At 37.8% G+C, this 12,500-nt stretch overlaps 2 protein-coding genes across 2 annotated transcripts in view; one reads left to right on the forward strand and one right to left on the reverse strand.

The window, feature by feature from the left end:
- Positions 1-1,267, reverse strand: part of LOC135221301 (uncharacterized) — a 146,837-nt gene extending 145,570 nt beyond the window's left edge. The window contains exon 1 of the mRNA XM_064259109.1: positions 1,146-1,267. The gene's annotated coding sequence lies outside the window, so the exon portion shown is untranslated. The remainder of the gene's footprint in view (positions 1-1,145) is intronic.
- Positions 1-12,500, forward strand: part of LOC135221303 (uncharacterized) — a 70,685-nt gene that overhangs the window by 27,570 nt on the left and 30,615 nt on the right. The window lies entirely within an intron of this gene.

Here is a 12,500-nt window from a genome sequence, read left to right on the forward strand (position 1 = left end):
AAATTGGCTATGGCATAAGGGTCCAGAAATAAGGGAGCCAGGTAATGGAGTTGCAGGTAGAGTAAGAGGACTTTGGACTGGAGAAAAGGCAGTCACACATTGGCCTTGGCAGCTGCCTTTCTCTCTCTCTCTCTCTCTCTGTCTCTTTTCAGCCTTGCGAAATGAGAAAATAGTCTTCCAATTCACCTGATCCCAGTCCTTACATTCTTCACAACAAAGGTCAGAAAAACAAGTTTGTCCTCTGCAAGAACTGCACATATAGTGAATGTCCACATATTTGCGGGGGATGCGTACCAAACTCCCTCCCCCCATGAATAACCAGAATCTGTGAATACTTAGAACCCCTATAAAAACGCTTAAAACTGCCTAGTATTTTGTCAGTTCAAACTCAAGAAAAACCCTGTAAAAATGCTTATACCAGGTTTTTTAAATGGTTTTATCAAAAAAAGTGTATCTAATCGTGAAATTTATATGAAAATTCAGTAATTTATGGATATTTCTCATAGAAAAATACCGCAAATCTACACATTTCCCGTGAATAATGGGTATATAAGGTCCACGGAGAATTCCGCGAATATATCCATGAATCCGGAATCCATGAATCCGGAGTCCACGAATAGCGGGGGTCGACTGTAGTGTAGTTGTCATACTTAGAAGAAGTCAGATGTGTCTTGCAGCCTTTGGAGCAGAACCTAGTACTATTAGCACAACCAAATGACAGAGAGTACTTCACCAATGAAAGTGAGAACCCAGCAGGTGAGCCAAAACAAAAGCTACCCAAACAATGTACACTCTGTGATTGGCAGGAACAAATTGGGCTCATTAGTCAGTTTGTACCTATGCTTCCCAAAAAGTGGGTAGGGCCAGTTACTTGCTCCAAACAATCGAATGCTACCGCAAATTTTAAACAAAAGCTGCCATGAAAGTTAGTAACTATAGCAATGTAATTACTTGTTAAGTTACATATATATAATCATTGAGTCATACTGACTTGCCATATGTTAAGAAGTACCCTACACTAGTATAAAAACTTTCCAACTACTGACCATTCTCTGGTTCCAACAGTGATTATTATTCGCAAAGACACTGAACAAAAATTCAGAAGCGCTTTTTTTAATACAAATAAAACCTTAAATTAAACTTACTGAGCAAAAGATGTTATAGCAGTTAAAAGCAAATGTTCAGAAACTTGGTCATCTTGATCCTGAGCAGAGTTGAGCAATTTATCAACCAGTAAGAGATGAATCACTTTGTCCTAAAAACCAAAAAGTCAATATTCTAATTTTCTGTAAATAAATTACAAGCAATACTACTTATAAGAAAAAAGTTTAATCATCAGTTGAAGTGGATTGGGTTCATGGAATTATGACTACAAAGCCAAGAACTAGGGCAGGTTTAGTTATTCATTCTTAAGATAGTCAACAGAAGGAGTCACGTGGTTGGACAGCAAGACAGATCCAGAAAATAAATGAGAATAAGGACAAGGATCTAAAGGTTAAATTAGGAAGAACCCACAATTGTACTAAGAAATAATAGTTAGAGAGGTGGACAGCAAGATGGAAAAAAAGGAAGCAGTATGGAGGTAAAGCAAAAGACTAAAAAGTGGGAGCAGCTAAGGGTCTAGGAGACACTTCAAACACCCTTTAGTAATGTCTACAGTGCACCATGTGAGGTCCACTGATAACACTATCCTCTTACTGGGAACCATTAATTAGAGGGAAAAAGGCTTGAAACGGAGATATTTAAAAATCATAATTCCACAGTTTGCTAAACATTATACACTTTAAGTATCTTATCATTTTAAACACTGGCATTCCAAAGGAATTTTATTAAGAAGGAATGTATGGAGAGAGCAACCACATCCACAATTATACAAAAATTCTTTATGATAAATTCAACATTACAATAATACTTAGGTACAGAGACTACAACACCAAAGAATAATGTATTAAACCTTGCCTGACAAAATGGTAGACAATGATCCATTTACAGTGCAAGAACATCTGCAAATATGCATACTATATGAGTAACAAATGTAATAGCAAAACATAAAAAACAATCATGATAAGTGTACACATTATTAAAAATTTCTTTCAGCACTGATTATTCCTCTACAATTAATTAGAAGACCTAATAGTAAAACTTTAGAGCAAAGATAAGAACTCAATTCAAATGTGTCAGTACAAATGCAGAGGTAAATCAACATACAGTACTTGTCTTATTTGCTAAAGTAAACAAAATATTCTTTCAACATTTTCCATGAAAAATACTCTGTGACTATTACTCCCAAAACTTCAACGGAGAACAGCTCAAGTGGTGGCTCAAAATATTAGTTAATGAAACCATTTTTAAATAATGACAACAGCACTATTATTACAAGCAAAATTTTCCCGCTGGCCCATTTGACATGAAGGCTTACAAAGAACACCCAAGATGTCAAGGACCAGACAATTATAAATTGCCATTACCTTAACCTTTCAAGTATATCTCTTGGTGTCCAAATAGGACTCCACAAACAGAATGATTGTTCAAAACTTCTCAAAACAGCACTAGAAAGGTCAACTGACACTGACCAACGAATGCAAAAGATTCCACAAACTACGAATTCTACTGTGTAAGGGGTGTAAACCTTATGGGCAGTTTTAACGATAACTTTTAACTTCCTAAATGCTTATCCTTTGACTGAGATAACATAAGATACTGGATCCATGTCATTCCATTTAGCCTAAGCATCATCCAACTATATTCACCCGTCTACGGACAATTTAGAATGAATGAATGAATGATTGGAAGTTTTCTGGCATCCTGACATTGAAGGTCATTGACGCCGATATCGTTTATTATAAATAAAGAATAAAAGTATATTCAATTAAAACCATAAAAGCAAATATATCATTGTAAAAGTTAAATAGCTTTCAGAAGACCTGCTTCTGAAATAAATCTAAAAATGCCACTTGCATTGTATGACACATCATGTCCAAGAATCTTGGCAAGGATGAACCTGCCATCCTCACCACCTCGAGCCTCAAACAGATATCTATTTCTTTCCGTGCTATAAGTGGGCATTCAGTCAACAAATGCTTCACGGTCAGGGTATCAAACAGTCGTCACAATATGGTTGGTGTTGGCCAGCTAGCAAAAACTCATGTGTCATCCGAGTGTGACCAATTCGGAGACGACAAAGAGTAGTCCTCCCACTTTCGGGGCATCACGTTATATTTCCAAGGGGAATATAACATTTGTTATTTCTCTCATCTTATATCAGCTAAAGCTTTCCCAATGCTTTTGCCAATTATTATAAATAAAATTCTTAATTGTAGGTAAAAAATCATTACATGGAATGGGATACCTTCTTGGTAGCAACTCAGCTGCAGCATTCTTTGCCAGTGAATCTGCCTCCTCATTTCCACACACACCTACGTGTGCCGGAACCCAACAAAATCTAACTGTTATGCCTTTCAGACCAATAATAAAAAGCCACTCTAAAATCTTTAAACCAAAAGGGTTTACTAGAATTAAAAACTTCTAAAGCTTGAAGGACACTTCTTGCATCACTAAAAATGGTAAAATTGCCCTCATCTTTTAAATGCTATTTTTCTCAATAGCGGTTAATATGCCATATAGTTCTGCAGTAAATATGGGAAGATACTAGAGGAGTGACCTTCTACAATTAAAAGAACCACATATACTCCAAATCCAACGCCAGCATCAGATTTGGAGCCATCTGTATATATAAAAGTCGATTCCCTATGTTCTTCGACATGTTCATGAAAGAGAGACCTGGCTTCTAATTCAGTCATGTTTTTTTTTTTTATACCAATAAAATATTTACAAAAAGATATATGGTAATTTCCATGGAGGGGTTGCTGATATCTGAATGGAAGAACTCTATTTCTTGCTATATCAAGACCGTTATTAATTGTTTTACCCGAAAACCATAAGGTTGAGGAGATTTTGGGTGTAACTCAAAATATCTAAAATGCCTTACAAAGTTTGCAGTCTGACAGGCTAAAGAATTGGGAAGTCTTTGCAACCTAAACCAATACCGAATAATAGAAGACTTTCAGTAAAGGTCTAAAGTTAATTCTCCAGCGTCAACAAGGAGACTTGGAATAGGCGAAGTTCTAAACGCTCCTGTAGACAATCTAATACCAGCATGGTGTATAGAATCTAATACCTTTAATCGGCTTGGGGTGGCTGAGGAGTATATTTCACACCCATAACTAATTTTAGAAAAAATTAAGGCCTTGTATAATTTTAAAATAGTTTTGCGGTCTGCCCCCCATGATGTATGTGACAATACTTTTAAAGATTCAGAGCCTCAAGACACTTAACTTTTAACGCCTTTAAGTGAGGAACCCATGTCAACCTGCAATCAAATATCAAACCTAAAAATCTAGCTTCATACACATGGGATCCGTTGGCCTTTGATGTATATATCCGGGTCAGGATGTACTCCCCGAATACGACAGAAATGGACAACAGTAGTTTGTTTGTCGAAAACGTTTAAATCCATTCATATCAGCCCACTGAATAATTTTGTCAATTGAGAGTTGTAGTTTTCTCTCAACCATCGACATTCTAGATCCAGCAAATGATATGGAGAGATCATCTACAAATAATGTTGAGAGAATATCTTGGGAATGACAGAGGATATCCATTAATGGCTAGTGCAAATAGTGTTACACCTTAGCACACTACCCTGGGGAACTCCTCCTTCCTGACATCTCCTCTCTGATAGAGTTTCCCCCACTCTGACTTGAAAAAATCTATGTGAAACAAATGATTGAATGAACAATGGTAGCTCTCCTCGTAACCCCAATTCATGAATGGTTTTAAGTATACCATATCTCCATGCAGTATCATATGCCTTCTCAAGGATCAAAAAAGACTGTTACATGGTGCTGTTTGGAAGCAAAGGCTTCACAAATAGAGGATTCCAGTCGCATCAACACATCAGTCGTTGAATGCATTTTTCTAAATCCACACTGGATAGGTGATAAAATACCCTTCTTTTCCAGGTACCATACCAGTCTTACATTGACCATTTCTCCATGATCTTACATAAACAAGATGTCAATGCAATTGGTCGATAGTTTGCAGCTAAAAACTTATCCTTACCTGGTTTTAAAAAGGCTAAAATAAAGGCTAGTTCCCAAACACTTGGATAACTATGATCATGCCATATTCTGTTAATAATGCTTAAAATAAACAACTGGTATTAACAGGTACATGTTTAATCATTGCATATGGAATTTCATCGGGTCCAGGGGGCTGTATCATTACATGTAGCAAGTGCGGAGTCAAATTCTCTTTCAGTAAAAAGGAGAGTTGTATGACTCTTCCCTTCCTGTTGCAAAATTTAAAATTTTCTTTTCTTCATTGCTCCTTAAACTGGTGACCAGGAGCTACTTACACTTGCGTGATACATTTGAGAAATGATCGCCAGGGCATTACTAACCTCAGTTGCTCCAGTCACATACTGATCATTCACCTTCAACACTGGTGGTGGGTTGGGGGGTGAATTTGCTGCTATCTTTTTTACTTTCCTCCCACACCGTAAAAGATGGTGGTGTTCTGCTGTTTAATGGAAAGGAAACAAAAAGAACACCCTAAGACTGGCGCCTAGCTTCTTTCATGGCACGACGGAACTGTGCTCTACATTTCTTGTATATAATTAAATTCTCCTCAGTACGGTGTCTGCGCAAACGGGTTTAAAGACCTTCTTGTGGCTCTGTGCAGGGCAGTTAATTCTGAAGACCACCAGGGGACTGGTCGTCGTTTGAATAACCCTGTTGTTTTGGGAATTGAATTGACTCCTGCTGTATGAAGGGTTCCATTCAGCATGTCTATGGCATCATCAATATTTTCAAACTGTTCTGCATTCCCTTCAATTTCGCTTAGCTCACGAAATCTACCCCAGTCTGCTTGTCAAGATTCCATCGTGGCGATCTCTGTAAAGGTGGACCATTGTTAGTGTTGATAATGATTGGGTGCATGATCACTAGTATGCCAATCATCTAATGTCCTCCAATCAAAATCGAGAAGGCAATTAGAGCTTGCGATTGATAGGTCAATGCATGACAAGGTACTGTCTGGACATGAAAGTGTGTGGGCTCTCTGTATTAAGGAGTCCGACATACTCATTTTCCACAATTGATGATATAATATTGCCCCTTGTGTTTGCTAAAACATCGCCCCATAAAGGATGTCTACCATTCAAATCTCCCAATAAGAGAAAAGGTTGGGGGAGTTGTTGAATCACCTCTACTAAATTATCATACAAAATATTATCATTTGGAGGTAGGTACAGAGAGCATATTGTATATTTTCTCCCTATATCAATCTGTACAACCACTGCCTGCAGAGGTGTACGAATAGACAAAGATATTTGGGGAACATCTCGACGAACGTAAATGAGACTTCCGCCATGGCCCCTGCTTGTTGATTATATGGTGTTCTATAGCTAATATACTCTCCAGGACAAGGAGTATTAGCATCAAGCTTGCTTTCCTGTAGACATACAATTATGGGGGAATGCTCATGAATTAGTAGCTTAAGTTCTTCATATTTGGCCCTTAAACCCTGACAATTCCATTGCAAAATGGAGGAGAAAACTATGGATCACTTCTGGAAGACATCTTGGATGAGGTCTTCCCATTGGCAACTTTTAATCTAACATTATTTCCTGTAGGTTTCTTTAGAGATGGTCTTGATATATTGGGTTTTACGTTTGTCTTTTTCTTTGTCTCCTTTTGATCTATTTGTTGAGGCGGGATGGTGGACCTCAACTTGAATTTCTGATTTATTCAAGTTATCTTCCAGTTGATCAGAAACATCAACAGATAAAACATCAAATTTATTTGACGTCATAGCTTTATTGTTTCTGATGGAAGGGGGTGAGAGAGATGGAGGTCTCTCTCTTTTTCGATTAATAGGTAGTGGGCTTCTAGGTTTTTGCACCTTCCTCACAACAGGTGCACCAGGCAAGTTGGTTTTAAGTGGAACCTCCATCAAATCAGGCAACGGACCATGGCCTGAGAGAGTTTGTACTACTAATAGTAATGGGGGTGGGGGACGAAGGTTGTACGGGAATGGGCAATGCCCCACTGTTAATACACTGTGGCAAAGCCTCAGAAGGCAATATGCTTACCTCATCATGCAGCATTTTATCATTAGATGGTATATTTTCTTTTTTCTTATAATAGAACTCTTGGCAGTGCTAGATGGGTTTGATTTTAGTGCCTTTGCATAACTACTTGATTTATCTAATAGTCTTTTGGCATATCCCACACTTATGTGTTCTAAGTTGGATTTGTTAAGGGCAGCTTCTTCCGACTTATACAGCTCGCAGCTCCGGTCAGTGGATTTATGATTTGAGCTGCAATTTAAACACCTGGCTCAAGTGCACATTCTCCATGGTAAGATTTGGAGCAAATACCACACATTTTTTTCGTTTTTGCAAACTTTTAGACGGTGTCCAAATTTAAAACAATTAAAACATTGCAGTGGCTTCTGCTTGAATGGTCGAACTTTAATAATTTCATTTTCAATAATAATGCGGGAAGGTGTATCAGCATCCTGGAAATTTAAGGATAATCATTGATGTACCTGGAACTTTGTGTACTTTCCATACATTTAGTGGACACATGGCCAGTATCTCCTCCTCTGTAAATTCATACAGATCTTTGTTAAAAAACTACTCCCCTTCCGTAGCTAAAATTTAGGTGGGGTTTGACATCTAACTTAATGTGTTATCATCATTTGTTTTAAGGTTGGGTAGTATTACAGATTGTGTGCATGATTTGGCATGGATAAGGTAACTATTTTTTCCAAAACGAGATATGTCTCCCGGTGCAATAGTTCCTACTTTTTTCTGAATTAATTTGCATATTTTGAAATAATTCCCTGTAACCCCCTGAGATTCAGCAAACAAGCCACATCGGTGGTTTTGGCTTCCTCTGGGAAGGCATAACTACATCAGCATCTTTTTCAAACCAGTCCGCAGGTCTATAAACATCCAAATCCTTTGGTACCTTGTCGCAAAGAGCAGCCATTATATTAAAGTTATTAATTTTGATATTATTAATATTAACATATTGCACTAAATGCTTCGTCATGACTATTGTAAGAATATCCATGAATCCCATTTTGTATCTTCCAGTTTCATTCTTATTTCTGTTATAGATCCATAACACTCAAATTCTTTATATATATTATCATAATTTGTCTCTATTGGAATTTGGGGTAACATGAAGGATTCGAAGTTTCCTTGCGTTACCCAGATTACTCAATTTTGGAATAACAATGGAATGGTCCTTTCCTAAGTTCCGAGGTCAATCAACATCGTTTTCCCTAATTAAAATTAGCAGAGGTCCGTCAACAGTGTCTGAGGTTCGCCATTCGATCCAGGGGTACAAGAAACATTAATTTCCATCATTAAATTCAGTTGAGGATGGAAGAAAAAAAGTTAGACAGTCTGACATCCCAAAAGAGAACCCATTATTCTTTCATGAAATTAATTTCTCCACCAATGACACCTGCGAGAGCTGCTTCCCAAATGTCCACTCCCTACCCTACCACAAAGGGATGGTACCACTATGATTAGAGTGGCTCAAGTGTAAGCCAAACCCGCTTGATGGGACTGAGAGCATTACAGGAATACAATCATCCACACTTTAATCATAGCGGCAGGCAAACCGGACAGAATGCCGAGAGTCCTATCTCTATGAAACCGGCCAACCCCTGGAATCCGAAGGCCAAGTTATGGTTCGAGAATAGTCCCGCATGCCAGTATGGAAATACTGACATTCCAAGGAATGTCCAAACCATTATCGGGTAGTTGGCAAGACCACCACAGCTCCCACAATTGGTTTGAAAAAATTTCCAATCCCAGATATGATGTCCCCTAAAAAAAACATCGGACAGTGAAATGGGTAAGAGTTTTGACAGCAAGGTTGGAGAAAGTTGATAAATATGAAGAATGAAACTATTATAAGTAATAGAAATAGGATGAGAGAAATTTAGAGTCAAACTGAGGAAAAACAAAAATTCCCCAGTTCGAGAGCCCTCTTGCCCGTCACCAGGCTTCAGCACGGGAATGATATGCCGTGCGGAAGCCCAATGACTTCATCAAGGCATTCTCTCATTAAGAGGGACGGACAATTTAGAATAATAAGAGAAATCAACAGAAGAACCGAGATATAAATTAAGATGTCAAGCCAAAAACCTTTAGCTTTATTCTTAATTCATTCTTGCCTTCACACCTCTTCACCCATCTAAGCCCATTCTTGAAGTATATGAAGGAAAACGTTGAGCTGGTTGTCAATGAAAGGGCAGCCCCAGTGCTCCACCAATAACCTTAGTCTAAACAAAACAACATAGAGCAAACACAAGTCATAGTCTAACTGACTGACAATAAAGGAAAACATCCACCAGCAATTATGTATGTAAAGCTGAGAAGGACTTTTGCAGGAATACCTCCAAGATGTCCTCCAAGTCATCAAAATATGGTGACTACCACACTTTATAACTTGGTGGAGGTAAGGGAGCTAATTATGTATTTTGCAACTTTTGGAACCATCAAATAAACATCCCACAGATCATGGCCATTTTACTGGTTTTGAAGATAGCCTCTATACACTTCTGTTTAAATAATATTGATGTTAGATGACAAAATAAAGACAAAAATATTACCAGGGGTCTGGCTAAAGTATATAATATCATACTTCTTGGAGTTTGGCAAAAATAAAAAGCAAATAAATACAATAATACCTTGCTGTATACAACCTCTTAACATACAACTGGGCATATAGGTAACAGCTTCTACAATAATCCATGCTTTACATGAAAGGTTCCTCTGTTTATGCAAACATGGCTTTGGAAGTGCAGTTTTGTAATTACTACAGGTTTGCACTGAATATAAATAATTTACCTTATATTACTGCCTAAATCAATTACCTTTTCCTTAATCTATCTTAATTATATTCCATATCCCAAGAAAATGGAAAGGAAATAAGCGCAATGAGAAAAACCATATGGTAAGGACACCATAATGTGTAAAACAAAGACCATGTATGACATGTGACGTTTAGACTTGGGCAAATGGAAGACAATAAATCTCCAACATTTTCCCCCAAAGGTAAAACTTGTCCCACAGTGGCTAATTGTCCAAAAACCTCAAGTTCATCTTTTCATGAGAAGCATCTCTTCATAAAAAGGGATAAAAACAAAAATTGCATAGTCAGGTAGGCTACTTGCATGTAAAACACAGGACAATTCTAGTGTTTAAAAGTATCAGAAGCAAGAGTGCTCAAACCTGTTCTACTGTACTATCTGCCTTATTAAAGTAAGCCCTAAAAATTAATTTAACCAGCTGTCATGGCTACTTGCTTCTTTCTGTGCCCTCCAAGTCTATGGTCCTCAGGTGTTACCAAATAGATTTGGACAGAAAAAGAGGTCTTCTTTGTTAATGATGATGGAGGACGAAGAAGGAACAGTAAAGGGGGGCTAAGGATTGTTATGGTTAGTTGTCTGGATCTTTGCTATGAAGTCCAGAGCAAATGGCATAACCATTAATGAATAATCTTCAGTGCAAGTGACCTTCCAAGAGTGAATTTTCCTAACCTGAAAAACTATTCTCAGCAAGTAGCATCAAGTGGCTCACAGAAAGACTTCATAAGAGAGGCTTGTTGAGGTTCTACAAGGCTTTATAATGACTGTAGCTGTACCATCATGGACAAAGAGCTGTATAACATGTACGCTATAGCCAAAGAGGAGATAAGAGAATCATCTTCAGTCTTGGAAGAGTGGAGGTTTCTCCAGTACCTCTCTAATGTGGACTTCTCCAGTATCTCCCTCATGTTGTAAAATGAGGTAAACCATGGTGTGCAGACCTCACTTACCTTGCCCACCCAAGATTGAGTGACTATTATCACAATTCTGTGCTGCCTAGATTCCATAAGTAAGCCACCATCATTGAGCTTGTCTTCAAACCTACTGTTCTTAGCATGAGCTGAATCAATACCTGACCTATGAAGACAGCTTCAGAATGAGGAGACTGATGTGTTATCCCTTATCCTGTGCCATCCATCCAAGATATCAAGTTTAATGATCCAGCAAGAATGGCCCCAACCTTCACGTGTTAGCCTCAAGAAAGAATGACACGTAGTAGCTGGGGTTCTGTCTCCATTAAGGGTCTTTCAGAACATCCAAGAGACTGATATGCTGTCCTCTATCCTGTGCCATCCAAGATTACAACATTTAATGATCCAGTAGATGTGGCTCCAACCTTGACATGTTAATCTCAATTGAATTGAATATAGAATTTAGGCCAAAGGCCAAGCACTGGGACCTATGAGGTCATTCTGCGCTGAAATGGAAATTGATAAAAGAATGTTTGAAAAGTGTTGCAGGTAGGGGATGAAGGTACACTGAAAAAACCTTAAGTTGCCTACAGTACACTACATGAAGTGCATTGATGGTGCTATCCACCTACAGGGTTGTTTTTGTCACAAGAAAGACTAACATGTACAGTGGTACCTCGAGATATGAAATTAATCCGTTCCGAGGCGGCCTTCGTATCATGAGCTTTTCGTGTCTTGGACCGCATTTTACATGTAAAATGGTTAATCCGTTCCAAGCCCTCCAAAAACACCCCAGTAAATTTCATAATAAAGCTAAATTGACCTATAAACAATGAAATACTACAACAATTTGGACCTTTCAATACCTAACTTCATACATACTGCTAATTACCTGTAAATAAAGTGTATTAGTGTACATGGTATACAAGAAATACTGTAAGTATGTAGTAAAATGTGGAAGCTTACCTTTCGAGTGAGGCTATCTCCGAAAAAGCTGACAGAGGACAAACGGCAGATACGTACGTACTTTACGAAACACACAAAAAAAATGTAAGGAAAACATACATAAACTAAACTTTACGAAACACATTAACAAAAGTGTAACACTTAACTTTACAAAAAACTAAAATTAAAAATTTTTTTTGTCTTTTTATTTTTACATTTTTTTTACTTTTCTATACTTTACGTAGGTTTTTTTTTTTTTTTTTTTTTTTTTTTTTTTTTTTTTTGTTTTTTTTTTTTTTTTTTTTTTTTTACAAAATTTCAACTTCATCACCACTTACAACTTTGTTTTTAGTATTAACTGGATCTTCCTTTTTGCTTACTCCTACTAAAGGCCTCTTTAAAAAATAACTATCCAAGGAAGATTGCTTCTGCCTACTTTTCACAATGTTCCTGAAACGACTCGGGCAAGCCTCATCGAACTGCACAAGCTACGACCTGTGTAAGCCTTTTCGGGGTGTGTTTTCTTATTTCTACATATTATTGCACTTTATGAAAAGCAGATAGAACATCCTTAATTTCTGCCGTTGTCATAGGGTCGTTGTCCTCCTCCTCGCCGCTGCTAGAGAACTCCTCTTGAACGCCGTTATGTTGCATGGCCTCCAACTCCTTCAGGTCATCCGTCGTAAGCTA

This window comes from Macrobrachium nipponense, chromosome 2, assembly GCF_015104395.2.
Source record: "Macrobrachium nipponense isolate FS-2020 chromosome 2, ASM1510439v2, whole genome shotgun sequence".
In the NCBI taxonomy this organism is placed as follows: domain Eukaryota; kingdom Metazoa; phylum Arthropoda; class Malacostraca; order Decapoda; family Palaemonidae; genus Macrobrachium; species Macrobrachium nipponense.